This window comes from Lethenteron reissneri, chromosome 37 (assembly GCF_015708825.2).
Source record: "Lethenteron reissneri isolate LAM-NWPU_2019-01 chromosome 37, ASM1570882v1, whole genome shotgun sequence".
NCBI lineage: Eukaryota > Metazoa > Chordata > Hyperoartia > Petromyzontiformes > Petromyzontidae > Lethenteron > Lethenteron reissneri.
Window position 1 is genome coordinate 4,845,940 of NC_083815.1, and position 14,930 is coordinate 4,860,869.

Below are 14,930 nucleotides of genomic sequence, written 5' to 3' on the forward strand. Positions count from 1 at the left end.
GGATGTTTTGTTTTCCCGTTCCCCGTGTGCCCGCACGTGGCAACTGTGCATGCTGAACCACGGCGAATCCCTCCGTAGCATTAAGAGAACGCCAGGACAAGTGCTGTTAGTGATTATCTACTCAGGCTGGCACAGCATGCGAGGAGACTTTGCAGCCAGAAGCACGCCCCGCCATATGTACACGCTCCCAGTGCTGCTATCCATGATGAGACTCATCATCATCAGCCATTGTTTATCCACTGCTGGATGAAGGCTCTCGGCATCGTCTCCATCCCTGCTGATATCTTCCATCTCGTGCCTGCACAAGGACGGATCTCATTGCTTCATCTCCACAGTGGTTGTGCCCTCTGCTTTAGCTGCCCATCCCATGACGAGTCTCATCATATTAACATGAGGTGCTCGTTCTAGGCCGCATTCACCATGACGTGCATGGTCAGGGATTGAGCCCAGGTCACCGAGATTGCAGCGCAGTGTGCCAACCACTGTGCCACAACTTCCACACGTGCAATGGCTAAAACTCCCCGCATACCTATATCGCCTGCTGGGGCAGGCGCTGTTAGCGAACACCTATGAAGGTTGACACGGTGCACGACGGTGTGGTGTGGCAATCACCTGGCTGCCTTTGTATCCACGTTGCTGATGTACACGCACAGAATCAGGTACGCATTTAAGATCGAGTTGACCAAGTGGCGGCCCAGAACAAGTTATGTTACCGCTTTGCCACTGATGTTAGCCATGGCCGGGAATCAAACTCAAGTTTGCTGGGCTCGTGGTGCAGTGGGGGGGGGGGGGGGGGGTTGTAAAAAAAAACTGAAATAAATAATAAATGAAATCGGGCATCTATTTTAAATGATTTCCAAAATGTCAACGCCGAAAATATTTTGTAAGAAATCCGCAGGGGATCTTGGCACACGGTTGCTAAATGTGGTGGTGGCGTGCCACTCTGCGGACGCTAAACCAACAACACGGAGAGAGGGGGGGGGGGGGGCAGCAGCAGCCACGAGTCTGCCCAAGCGAGGCCTCGGGGGCACCGGGCGACGAAGAGGAACGGGAGACATTGGTGGACGGGGTATGGCCGAGGGTGGTCACCCATCCTGGTTTTCTCAGGATCGCCCTCTTTGCTCAGAGAGGTCACAGTCCTGGGAAATCTGTTTGCCTTGACCAGAACATTTAACGTTAAAAGTTGTGGTTTTTTTTGTTGTTTTGGTACGTGTACTTATTCCTTCTTCCCGTGATATGTTCCGTATTTTTTTTTTGCACCTCAGAGGTGGTAACCCTTGCCAGACCCGGGCCATCACTCGAGCTGCCACCTATCCTCCCTTTTCCAAGATTGCCCTCTTATTGAGGAAGCTGCTGCTCCGGATAATCCTTAAGTCTTCCCGGGGACCAAACCACCGGCCCGGCAAAGGTTGCGCACGGACGGCGTTTGCCAGATGGCAGGGAACCCCATTAAAGCACTCCTCCAAATGAAGCGGTGCGCTGATTGCCAAAGCTGAACGAGTCAATTGCCTGATTTAACGTCAAGACCGTTAACCACATCGCACAAACAATTGGAAATCCTCCAAAGGCAGGCGAGCGCGCGGGGCGCTGCCCAAGAGCTGTCAGCGCACCACTTTCATTCCCGCTTCACACTGTGACGTCGTTGCTCACACTATTTTCGTTTTTATTTATTTCCTTCGCCAAAGAAGTAGGAATGCGCTAATGGAGCAACGTCAGCCAGCAGAGCACTTTAACCAATCTATCTTAGAACTTGCGTAACGCCGACTCGGTGATTGGCCATCGATGCCAAATTTAGAAGCATTGTTGCCCCAACAAAAGCTCTGTCTGAATAAGACGCTGTACCACGGTTACGCCGTGATGAACCGCAGCACCACCGTCGCACGGACACTGACATCTTCACATTGCCTTCGCATTGCTTGCGACGCTACGCACGTAACTCAGTGACGGGGACCATTGGTACAACTGCACCAAGTCGAGATAAATATACAACCCTGCAGCTACTTGCTCATGGTCACTGCTGGTGGAAGGGTCTCCGATAGAGGGAGCTCCAAAGAGACCCCTCGGGAGGGTATTTGGCCTACTCTTCCACGCTGGTCAGACGTCTCGGACGAGGTGCGAGCACCCATAGGGTTTAAGGAGAATGCTGAAAACAAGCGGCGAGGATTTAAAATAATGACAAATGAAGCACTATTACAAAGATAAATGCAAAGCTGTAAACTTACAACGGTAAAAGCAATCATCATCAGCCTTGATCTAGCCACTGCTGGATGCAGTTCTCCCAAAGCTGTTTCCATTACTCATGGTCTGGCAACAACAATCCATCTAATGCCAGCACACAAACTGATTTCATCACTCCATCTCCACAGTGGGTGTATTGGCGTGTGTGTTCCCTCATTTAGCAGTAATTATGTTATTAGTCTCCACCATTTCTTCTCAAGACGTGTCTTGTCCATGTCCACCTAGTTTTGATAGGGAATGTTTTTTTTTGGGCGATATTAATGAGATAAGAACAGGGCTGCTTGGCGAACATGTTCATTACTAGTGCGAATCAGGGAGACAAAGGTGTGAGTACCCAACACACATATTGAGGTGTATTGGTTCACAAGGGAACCTGCAGCATGTGACAAGAGAGAGATGAGGGACAGCAAGAGATGGAAATCCACGGCTGTTGATTAGGGGTGACACGTGATGATGATGATGTGGTGGTAATAGAATGAATCTCGACAACGCAGCACCACCTTCTAAGGAAGCCACCTCTGATGACCAAAGTACCAGGTGGTGTCATAGGAAGAAGAATACCTCACGATCCCGCGAGTGGAGAGAACTACGCTTAAACGCGCTGGCGAGAGCGGTGTTTAATTCCACAACTGCCAAGGAGTATTATCGGCACTTCAAGTTTCAGCCCTTTGCACCTGTGCTCAGTGACTGTGTAAAAACAGAAGGTCACGCGAAAGGTTTGATCAAGTTGCCATTTGCTGGGTGACTGCAAAACTGCTCAAAAAGCCCAACGGTCAGCATTCCCAAAAAATATACAATGCGGGAAACGATCTGGGAGTGTGTGCCAGAGGTCGCAAACGGGTTTTGATTCCTTACCCGTACCCATACCCGGCCGCACCAGGGTCGCAAACGGCTACCCGTACCCGTACCCGGCCGGGTACGGGTAGCCGGGTATCGGGTAGGGTACGGGTATCGGGTACCTGGTTGCGACCTCTGGTGTGTGCGCTGCACATCGCTTGCCGTGTTGTGCTGCGCTGCAGAGTGGTATTTACCTGCACTTCAGAAATGTACGAAACGGGTTGAGTGAAAAATGAGGGGGATTAGAGAAGACTCCTCTTTTTTGGGACAGTAATCCACAAGGTCTGGTAATCTCACCATTCTCCCCCACTCCTCCATCAGACTATCTGGAAGACATCAGCCATCGTCTATAATTGGGTTACATCGATTTAACGGAATTCATTAATCATTTATGCCCCAAGTTGTTACTTTTCGGTGGCCAGTATTTTGGATGTTGCTTCGTTGAAGATAGAGATTGAACAAACAGAAAATGGCCGATATGTGATTTATAGAAGGTACCTGAATTTTGAGAAATAACAGCACTAAAACAAAGTACTCAACTTTAAGTGCCTTTCGAAGAACTTTTTCAAAGTAGCCATATTTAGCAAATGCATAGAAGATGTATACAACATGTCTGCTAATATTAATACGTGTATTAGAAGCATTAGCATGTTGCAATGGCGATGTGATGTTACCATTAGTCATGATAATTAAAATAATAATGCCCTTTGTGTACCCAAGGAAGCCTAAATGAGTCTTGAATATCTTTTTCGGTATGGTCCTACGTTCAGAAATTTGGCCAATGCCAATAAACCAGTATCTGATTTCGTGTGAAAATAAATTCATCAGAGATTCCTGAGAAACCAAAAAAAACATCACACATACGAAGGGGGGGGGGGGGGTCACACCTAAAGATCCGCACAAAAAAAACACGACTGCCATGCTCTGCTGAAAACCTCACAACCCAAGCCTGCAATGCTTATCACTCCCAGGCAGTATCTCATCAAATGACTAACTAGGCTCACACCTGCTTATCTTCCGAGCTCTGACGAGCTTGAGCACTGCCAAGGCTGATTTGTCGATAGGGCGAATGTAAGCTGAACGATTGGAATGCATTGGGGAAGAAACTAAGAGTAAGCACCGACTTAGAATTCTGGGTGAAAATGATTAAACTTAAGTGGGTCAATCTTTAGCAATGCAATAAATTACAAAATAAACGAACAGTAAGCACTGACTTAGAATTCTGGGTGAAAATGATTAAACTTAAGTGGGTCAATCTTTAGCAATGCAATAAATAACAAAAGATCAAATCTCAGCACTGTAATTGATCAGACAATATCAGCCACATTCTGGCCAGTCAGTGCAGGGTAAGCCCCTCATCCCTCCATGGTAAACAGAATGGACCTGGTCAGTGTCACTGGGTGAGAAGTCAACAGTGATGTTTTTTCTTCTTCTCCCGTGAATAGACCGATCATCACCAGAGGAATGTGGAAATTTCACCAACAGCTCAGAACTACACCAATCGATACGAGTGTTGTGCAGTGCACGCTGAAGCACGGCCGTGGCTTCCACGACGATCCACCGAGAGGAACAATCGTCACGAGAAGTCGACGGGAAGGGGGACGGTGGAGAGGTTGAGCATCCTGGAGGAGCTGTGCAACTACGAGGGACGGCGGATCACACGAACGTCGCGAAACACAGAGATGCCATTCGCTGGCGTGCCAGGAGAATGTGGCACAGTAAATGTGTAACTCCGCTTGTTCCGTGTTCATGGGGATAGAGTGTTGCACCCTAGCACGTGGGGTTAATGTTCCCCCGGTGCACCAGTTTTCCTCAATGCGTCAACACTCGTTAATCGGCTGATTACATCTTCATGTATAGGGGACTGCAGAGCTTGGGAGGAGCTAGGCGATGGCTCGACATGTGGCTGCGTTTCGATTTAAAGCTTTCGTGACTGCAGGGATTCATCTTCTTGATTCTTTCGGGAAAGTCACGTAGAAGGGAAATAATAAAATAATAAAAATAAAACATAATAAAAAAAAATCTCACGACGTTTCGGCCACAACGCAAGCAGCCGTCCTCAGGTGAAGAACAGGGCTGTCGGGAAGACAGACGGGAAGACAGCGTCTGAACCTGTTCTTCACCTGAGGACGGCTGCTTGCGTTGTGGCCGAAACGTCGTGAGAATTATTCTATTATATTTTATTTGTATTATTTTATTATTTCCCTTCTACGTGACTTTACCGAAAGAATCAAGAAGATGTGGCTGCCTTTCCTATTTGTGATTCTTACCTATGCCTCTGAGTCTTCCTCTGTCTTCGAGAGTGAGCTATGCTGTGCAGCACGTTACAAGTTTAAGTTATTATAAATGACCATTATGCCGGTGACCTGAGTATGATTCCCAGCCACGGCTAACGTCAGTGGCGAGTGATATTTGAACTAGTCCTGGGCTCCCTCCTTCACCAACCTGCACGGACCAGCGTGGTGATGTATGGCCAAATACCCCCATGGGCAACACGGCATAGGAAAACGTTCATAGACAAAAGGCTGTAATTAATTTTAACATTTTAATAAGGGTGTAACAACAGTTCGTTTATTGATTCTTCTAGCTCATGATATGTGTATTTAATCGCACATGCAAGATTTTATATTTTTCAATTCACATGGAAGGGATTCATGTCACCCTCTGCAGCTACTAGAGGCTGCTACATTTACTACTATGTTATGAATCAATCCGTCAAAATAATGCGATTATAACCCCGCACCCCCAATTAGCATGGTTGGTTACGTACGGCGCGAAAGAAGTTCAACATACGTACGAATTACAGCCCTGAATATTGTAATGGCACTGTTACCCAAAAATTAATTAATTAATCATTTCATACTTTACCAAGGACAGGGGGGGCTACAAAAAGATGCGGTCATTTGCACACTCGGCGTGGAATTATTTACTCATGGGGAGGAGAAAAGTACAACAACAACAACAAACACACGAACACAAACATTTTGCCACTTTTCCTCTCAAACCGGCTGCTGTTATTGTCAAACGTTCTATTGGGGCTGACATATTTGGAGTCGACGCAACTTGCCGAGGGTTGCTTTAGATTTGGTTCGTGTCAAATCTGATTTCTTACAATAATAACCCAGAGAACACGGCCTTGGCAACTCCGAGGAAAGGCCAAAAGCAAGCCACGTGTGTTCGACCAATCCGCTTTGCTTTTCCATGATCGGCGCTACGGCTTGCCAACTGTGTACTTAGGTACTTGAAATTTATCACTCCGCTTAAAAGACGACGTAAAGAAACGTAGCGCCGCACATTTTTTTTATTTTCTTCCTTAAGTATAAATTGGTCATTTTTCAAACGTATCCAAATTCCCCGCGCCTAAATATGTCCGAACAAGTAGTCCACAGGCCGGCCGAAACAATCCAGATTCGGGAAAAAGTTACGGTGTTTTTTTTTTACATCACCATGGACTATAATCTGCATGAGCCAAAGCTGTTCTATTAGTCAAAAAACTAGCGTCCTTAAGTCCCCTGAAGGTGCACACGCACAGGGCTGTTTACCCGCTTCTCTCCTCACAACGTTGTCACCTCCAACTGGTTCAGTGCCCCCCCCCCCCAACCTCCTTCATGCTGCCATCTAAACTAAACCATTTTTTTTATTTTACCAGGAAAGGCCCTCTGTGCTATATAGGTCTTTTTCAGAAGCAACCTGGCCACAAATGATAGCTAAATAAAGTGGATCATCGCGTGGAAATGTATAGCAGCCAAATATTATGAACGCACGTCGTTTCTAAATGTGGAGAGAAAAACCGGTGGGCCCCGATAAAAATCCACGTCACCATGGTGAGAGAGACGCGCAAACTCCAAATATACAGCAGGTGTCAGGGTCAGGATCGAACCCGCGACCTCCTGTATACCAGGCGAGATAGTTAACATATCCTAGCCACCGTGGCGCCCTGCCACGTGAGGCACTACGTCTTCCAAGGCATGTTTGCAAATTTACCGGGTCCCCGACTCTGGTCCAACGGCACAAATATTTGACCAAACATTCAATGGGGAGCGGGACGTAGGGGGGGCAGCTTGGTAGCCATAGAAACGGTTTTGTGCGGTGTAAAGGCGAAGTTGAGAAATCGAATATGCGTCACACGTCAAGAAAATGAGTCGAGGCGACGTGCTCCCTTTTTGCCATTTGCAATTTTTGTTTCTTACGATAATCGTTTCATGGAAGCGGTGAACACATTGCACGAGAGTGTTTCTGGAGTGAGCTGTAGCCAAACGGACGCACGCACCCAGCAGCTTACAGCGGCAAAGGTCATCGTCATCATCAACACGATCCATGGCCAGATCGCCCGCATGTTTCCGCTGCACATTTCGTCATTTGTTCCCAATTTCTTCTGCCTTGTGCCAATATGCTCGAGTAGATAGTGGCACATATTTCTTATGTCGTCAAGCCATTTCTCTGTTAGGTCTTCCTCTCATTCCGGTTCCTGGTTAAGGTGCACAGCCTTGCAAGTCGCTTGCTCATTTCACTGCTCGTGGCAGTCCTTCCACAACGGGGGAACTTAACGGAGCCCCCCGAAGAGATGATTTTGGCCTCCTCTTCCACGCTGGCCAGACATCGTGGACGAGCTTTGGCACGGCCTGTTCATCAATGAACCGTGGCGTACTTGATTTGGGCCAGGCGGGGCGTTTGAATGAACTCACAACCATTTTTTTCAACTGCCGCGCAGGAAGATCGAATTGAACTTATGACTCTTCGCACTGCAAGCTCAGCGCGCTCTCCGCTACCCAACAGCGGCGTGATGAAATCCGGCGGCGCCAAAACTGCCGCGAGCGGCGCACGCCGAAAGGTATCGATGATTCAACAATCACAAGGATGGGTCTAAACTGCGTTCGCTGCAGATGAACGGATGCACGGACAAAAAAAAGGAAAGGAGAACGTCAGACAGGGTGACGTCAACGCCGAGAGAGACGGGGAAAGGGGGTGAGGGAAGCTGGATAATTAGAGTGGGCACACTGATTAAACCGCGGCGAGAAAAATCGATCGCGCAACAAAATCGGGGGTGGGGGGGGGGGTGGAGAGAATGTACGACTTAAATCAAGGCAGAAAAAGGTGGAGGAGGCAGTGGGGTCATGCAGTTTCGCTCAAATTTGGACTTAAGAGGCCAGCCTGGGCCAGACCGGGCCGGCCAAGACAGCTTACCACGACGCTGCCGAGATAGAGAGGGCACCAGGGGTGGGAGGGAGGTGGGAGGAGGAGGGGGGTAGGTGGGTGAAGTGGGGTAAAGAAAAGAGGGGTCGAGTCCCTTTGAGCTCCGGGTTGCGGGCTTGTTTGTTTTAAAACAAGAGGGGGGGGGGAGGAGGAGTTCAGCGCCTCTCCAGGCGCCCCGTGAACCTTGTGAGCCGAGCCAGATGCACGGCGCACAATAGGAGGCCAATCTCGCTGGGTAAATCACCTTAACCCCCGCCTGCACTACGGCACCACCCTTCCCCTCCACCCCGTTCCATCCCCCATCCCCCCACCCCCGTCACCACCTCCACTTCTAGTTCACCAGTCTTTAACGAACAGCACAGCGGCAGCGCTTTCGGTATCCGTCTTCAGGCGTGTTTAAAACACACGTGTGCGCTAAGGCATGGCATGGGCTGAATGGGGGGTAGGGGGGTGGGCAGAGGGGGGGGTCGGAAATCCGGCTCATTGGAGCATCACCTACGAATTTTTTTAGATGTTTTTTCTTTCTTTCTTTCAAAGCGCCGTGCCGAGTGAAAGGAGGCCCGGTGTGCGCGCGTTCTCACGCGGCACGAGCCGAAGAGAGACACGTCAGGCCGTGCGTGCACGTCCGTGTCCGTGTGTGCGTGCGCGTTCACCGCCACAGGCTTTCAACTCTGAAGTGCACGTTTACCCAGAATGCACGCTTAAAGAAAAGGAGGAGAAAAAAAACCCACCGGCGCACGTGCAATTGCTCAGTTTGCGTGTGTCTCTTTGTCTCTGCGTCTTTGGGTTTGCGAGGGGGGGGCGGTAGTGCGGCGGTTATCGCGCTGCGCTACGAACCCGGCGGCCCCGAGTTCGATTGTCGCTCATGACGATTATCCCAACCGGCTCTGGGCTCACCCCCCCAGGTCGACTCAGTCTTAAATGAGTACCTGGTGTGGTGTGTAAACATCAGCACGGGGAGGTAAGGTGCCTGCCACCCAACCCTCACGTGCTGTTCCGGCCGTCATAGACACTTGCCAACTGCACTTGCACCAACAGTTTGTTAAGACTGTACGGAGGTTCTTCGTGTGCACGTGTGCGAATAAATGAGATTAAAAAATTAATGTAAATGTATTATATTTTTGATCTGTCTAAACCAAATAGGTGGCTTTTAGCTTAACTGCTATTGCAGTCGCGCCAGTATTTCACCAATAATGAAACAATTTTTTCATACTATATATGTTTCCTAAGAAGAAAATAAATCAAAGATCAACACTCAATAGGAGTACAGGCCTTACATCCACTACTTTCCTTTCTCAACCCAACTCCGCTGACCGAGTAGCACAGTTGGTCAACAGCTCCACTCACAAGGTCACAAGTTCAAGTCCCAACTCGGCCCATCATCTCCTTCGGGTCAATAAAATAAGCACTATTCTGTGGGAAGTTGCTCACCGATGTATTCCTCTGGCAAATGGCTAGATTGTGTGTGAAAAGATAAACTTGAATATTGAGGCTCATGAGCGGGAGATAGGAACTTGCACGCGGTCCTACTGTTAATGCATACTGCTGCATGCCTAACTAATAACCCATCACCTTAGCCACTGGATCCCGACAGGTTATTTGTCCGATGCATTAACTCTGCCACATCACATTAATGTGGAATTTCCTACACTGGCTTTGGGCGATAAACAGGAGATTGGTGCCAGAAAACACTTTATTATTGACCTTCTTTTCCTACTCCCCAACAACCACCACCACCACCTCCTACCACTTATCCGTGCTGCGCAGCGATAGAATGTTCTGGCTCAAGTTGATGCATGAAAGGGACACATAACTTAACCGGTGCGCAAGTCTCAAAAGAATGGAAATAAGTTGGCTTTTTTTGTGCCAAGGATACCCTGGATATGCTTAAGAGAATTGATGGGGTTGAATGTTAGATAAAGATCGGAAACAACCATTTTAGCAGAAAAAATCTTTGCTGGGTCATGAAAGGAATGAGCGGGGAAGTCCGAACGCACATAAATCTAAACTACAGACACGTCCCCCGGGCGTTTATACAACTAGTAGCCATTTGACTGTATAGTTCATGATGGATAACCGATCAGGTGGTCGCGAGCACACGCGGCTTCAATCAGTGCCACGGGAAACACCGCCAACGCTCGCAGGTGAGAAGACACCGAGGGGGCGGGGGGGTGGGCAAGCGCCGTATGGTAGAGTGCTCATGTCACCCACCACAAACACAACATTTACACGGGCGTCAATGCTGCTGGCAGCGCAATGCCTCGCGCACTGGACTTGGAATCCAGAGGACAGCGGTTCGATTCAATCCCCATTTGGCACGGCAATTGAAACAACGGTGCCAGTTTCTTAATTCCACCCCCCCCTCCTTCCCCCCCCCACCACTCCCACCGCGGTTAACAAATCACGCGTGGTGGGATAAAGTGTGGGTACTCCGACCTCTTCCAAGATGTCTGACCACCGTGGAGGAGTAGGCCAAATACCCTCTTAGAGAGGCTCCCTAGAACTCCCTCTAGTGGAGGCCCTTCGGCCAGCAGTGGTGTGAGCGAATAATTGCAGGGGCCGCTCCTTTTGCCTTGATACCCTTGTGCGCTGGTGCGTTCCTGCCATCCAGCACTCTGGAGGGGGCTTGGCCAGGAGATGGAAGCAGAGCAGCAGCTGAAATCCACCTGTGTGGAGCTTTGAGCGCAATCCCCTGCGCATGCGCGGGGTTTCTCTGCCTACTTGGTTTCCGTAAACACGCCGGAACACTTATCGACGGCAGTGGCCAAACGTGCAGGAGCCTCCTGAAAACTAGTACTGGACTAAGACCCGAATGAGGCTTTTTCTGGATAAAAGTATCACTATGCTGACTGATGTCATAAAACACGTCGCCAATTTAGCATTGAAGCCCAACATAATACACATTTTAATCTTTACTGATAAGCTTACAAAGCTGTCGTGGATAAACAAAGGGCATAATGATGATGTTGTCCAGCAGCGTTCTCAGTGACACACGTAGGGTAAAGGTGCAGCTCTGCAATTACTTGCTCACTCCACAGAGCAGTGTTCTTCATTGCAAGGGCCACGGGCCACTTGGTGGCCCATGGTGGCCTTTAGTGCGGCGCCTGATTTGCGACGCCCGGCAATACACAAATGCGACAACACCCCTTGCATGTGGTGTGGCAACCCTCACACCGCTGATGTGGCCCCCCTCTGAAAATTGGTGAAGAACACTGGGCTCGAGTGTACTTTGGCCAACTCATTCACGCTGGCCAGACATCCCAGGAAAGGTGGGAGCAATCACACCATACCCCACCATCGTTTTACCTGCCACGCCGGGAGATCAAACCGGTGGTGGCCTCAATAATCACTGTTCCATCACGGCAGCATCGCTTCGTGACTGGTAGCAACGGTGAAAAGTATAATGAATCATCTACTTGTGTGTGTGTATATATATGTGCCGCTGAATGGAGTGGTTCTCTGCCAGGCCTCTCACACTGGGCCACTTAAAAACCATGTCCCTATTGAGGACGGCATGAAAGGAGGAGTGGCGGTGAGGAGCAGGGAGAGTGGGGTGCCGGCAGCACCCGCAGTGCCTTGTGTGCCGACGCGGCCCCATCGCTCGCGCGACAGCTCTCTCTCCACCCCCTGCCCCCATTGCCCCCCCAGCACCCCCCCTGCCGCCCCCCCTTCCATACTGGCGGGCCCCTATCTGCCGACCGAATGGCAGCCCTAATGAATACGCTCCCGCTCGTGCGTCAGTCACGGCAGTGCGCCGCTTGACAGCTCGTCCGTGGGATATCCGCAGTCACGGTTACGCTGGCGCACGCGGCGAAAGACACTGGCATACATGACGCTCCGATTTCACAACTTTTGATCGATGCCTTTCGTCCCAAACACCCCCCTCCCGCCCCCCATCTTCGTTCGCTGGGAGTTCCTGTGCGGCGATGGATGCACGAACGTCTTTGTTCTGCCGAGACCACCAGGTAGCTGCCACGCTCCGTAGAGCAGCTCAACTACCGGAGGGCAAGGTAAAGAGGTTAAACAAGGGTGCAGCCCTTGCAAGCTCTTGGCCATGCCGATACTGGTGGAAGGGCCTCCACTAGCGGCAGCTCCTGAGAGCCCATCTCGGCGGTGGTTTTGGCCTGAGTATCCATGCCGGCCCAGACTTCTTGGAAGAGTTTGGCACCACGGCGGCGAGACGTTAACTCCCTCGCCTGGTATGAAGGAGGTCGTGGGTTCGATCTCGACCCTGACGCCTGCTGCTGTATATTTGGAGATTGCATTTCTCTCTCCCGATGGTCACGTCGATTTTTCTCCAGGTCCTTCGGTTTTTGCCTTCACGTTCAGAAACGTGCATTTAGTATGTTTCGTTACCCTATATTTCCACATGATAAACTACTTCGTTGAAATTTCATTTGTGGCCAGGTCGCTTCTGAAAAGAGCTACATAGCTCAGTGGGCCTTACCTGGTAAAATAAAACTAGTTTATACACTATGGGGACCTCATTTGCCAGTAAAAATATGATAATTGGTTCTTTACCCTTCTATCTGGCAACAAAACTGACACCTTTTTACAAGGAGTCATGTTTGCATAGACCGCAATACCTGCAGTCATAATACAAACAAAAGACATAACTCTGAAAATGTGCACTGTCCTTGAAGTTGATTGGTCCACACCCGAGACAGCTTTCCTTAGACTAGAGCCTAGTCTCACATGGGTTGGACCAGATGACGCCAAAAGGCGCACAACTCAAAGACAATGCACCATCAGAGTATGAGAGCTCGGGGCAAGCATCTACACTATGGGAACCTCATTTGCCAGTAAAAATATGATAATTGGTTTGTTTGCATAGACCGTTACAATAAAGCAGCGCAATACATACATTTAAAGCCCTTTTCTCAATCCACGGTTGCTTTGAGAACCTCCCTTGTTCCATGTCGGGCGTCGGGGGGATGGTTGGCCATATTTCGCCGGACTATTCGGAGTGACGCTTTTTCTTGAAGGGGGCACGACGGCCCCAAGGAGTGGGTCCGGATATCGGCTCGCCACCGTGGTGGGCCATGGAATGGCCCAGGGAATTCAAATCAAGCGGCTGGGTTCCTAGCGCAGTTCCTCGAATGCGAGTCAATGCCCCCCAAAAACGGGGTTCGTATCAACTAGACCCCTAGATATTATTGGTTCTTTCGGTAAAGTCACGTAGACGGGAAATAATAAAATATTTAAAATGTATCGGACAAAAACACATTTCCTCTCTAGCAAGTAAAATCTTAAAAAAGGGATGCACAACATAAATATTTTACACCAATGGAACCTCATTTGCCAGTAAAAAAATATGATCATTGGTTTTTTACCCTTCTATCGGACCAATCAACTTCAAGGACAGTGCATATATTATCAGAGTTGTGTTTTTTTGTTTGCATTATGGTTGCAGGTATTGTGGTCTATGCAAACATGACTCCTTGTAAAAAAGGTGTCAGTTTTGTTGCCAGATAGAAGGGTAAAGAACCAATTATCATAAAACTAGTTTAGTTTTTAATCGAGTTGGAAGTGAGCAAACTTTGCCGCACCAACACACGTGACCTCTCCAAACCATGAGTCGTTGCTGAACCCACGTATACTGCTGGGTTGGAGAGAGGCGGTGGGACTTGAAGAAACGTGCTCCCAATCTGCTTCAGCTGCCGCTTCAAGATGTTGAACTGGCGACGTCGAGATTGCAAGTCCAGTGCGCTAACCGTTAGACCCGCGGCAGCTTCCCGAGAGCAACGTATGTATGTCAAAAATATATAGTCATACTTTATACCTTCAAGTTGGTTGTTTGAAAACAGAATGCCGGCATTATACACACGGTATGGTGATGTTACGTGACGTGCAAGGCACGGTGAGAGGACCGATCCAATGGCCATAATTGTGCCTTTGATGTCTAAAAATCACCTTTGCGTGTATTAGTATGACTCTTCTTTGATTTCCAGCCTGAAATGAAATTTCTGTCCGAAGAGTTTCCCATCATTTAGGGAAAGTGTCAGAGTTGGCTTAAACAAAAGCAAGTAGCTCATGCATCAAGTGCATACTTTACGCGCTATCTCTGTGGATACTCCCTTCACTAAATGTTGCGTGTGGACCAGAGGTCACTCTGAAGGGATCTCCAGAGGCAGCTCTTTGATATTCGCCTCCGTGGGCTGTTTTCTAACACGCAAGGGCTACGTTGAATGCTTTGTCTCGGGACATGACACCGATAGTGCAATTGGGGATGAAATTGGTGGGCGGGGGGACCGTAACAAAATATTAAAATAAAAAAGCACAACACAGAGTGTTATTCAATTCGTTCTGACACCGGCTTCCTCAAAATGATTTCATGGGCAATGCGGTGATGCATTTTTGGAATAGCTTGGTCATGCTGCACACTCGGAGCTTACGCTCTCCTTGATGTTTAAAAGTGATGACTTTTGCAGAGGAAGATTGAATAAAAAAAACACGTAAAAACAAGTTGATCCATGTGAACCCTCCTAATAATAAAAATCGAGAACTTAGGTATAATGACATCATAGCTGGGCAGTGGTGGATGCACGCCTTTAATCCAGCACTGTGGAGGTGACGTTGAGGTGCCAATTCCTGGCCAGCCAGGAGAAGGCGACACAGCAAACGTGGACTCCATCTGTTACATCTACATGGGATAGGATGGT

General features: G+C 49.0%; 1 protein-coding gene across 1 annotated transcript in view; it reads right to left on the bottom strand.

Annotated features, from left to right (window-relative positions):
- The window catches only part of LOC133351511 (signal peptide, CUB and EGF-like domain-containing protein 2), a 182,900-nt gene that overhangs the window by 46,238 nt on the left and 121,732 nt on the right, over nucleotides 1-14,930 (bottom strand).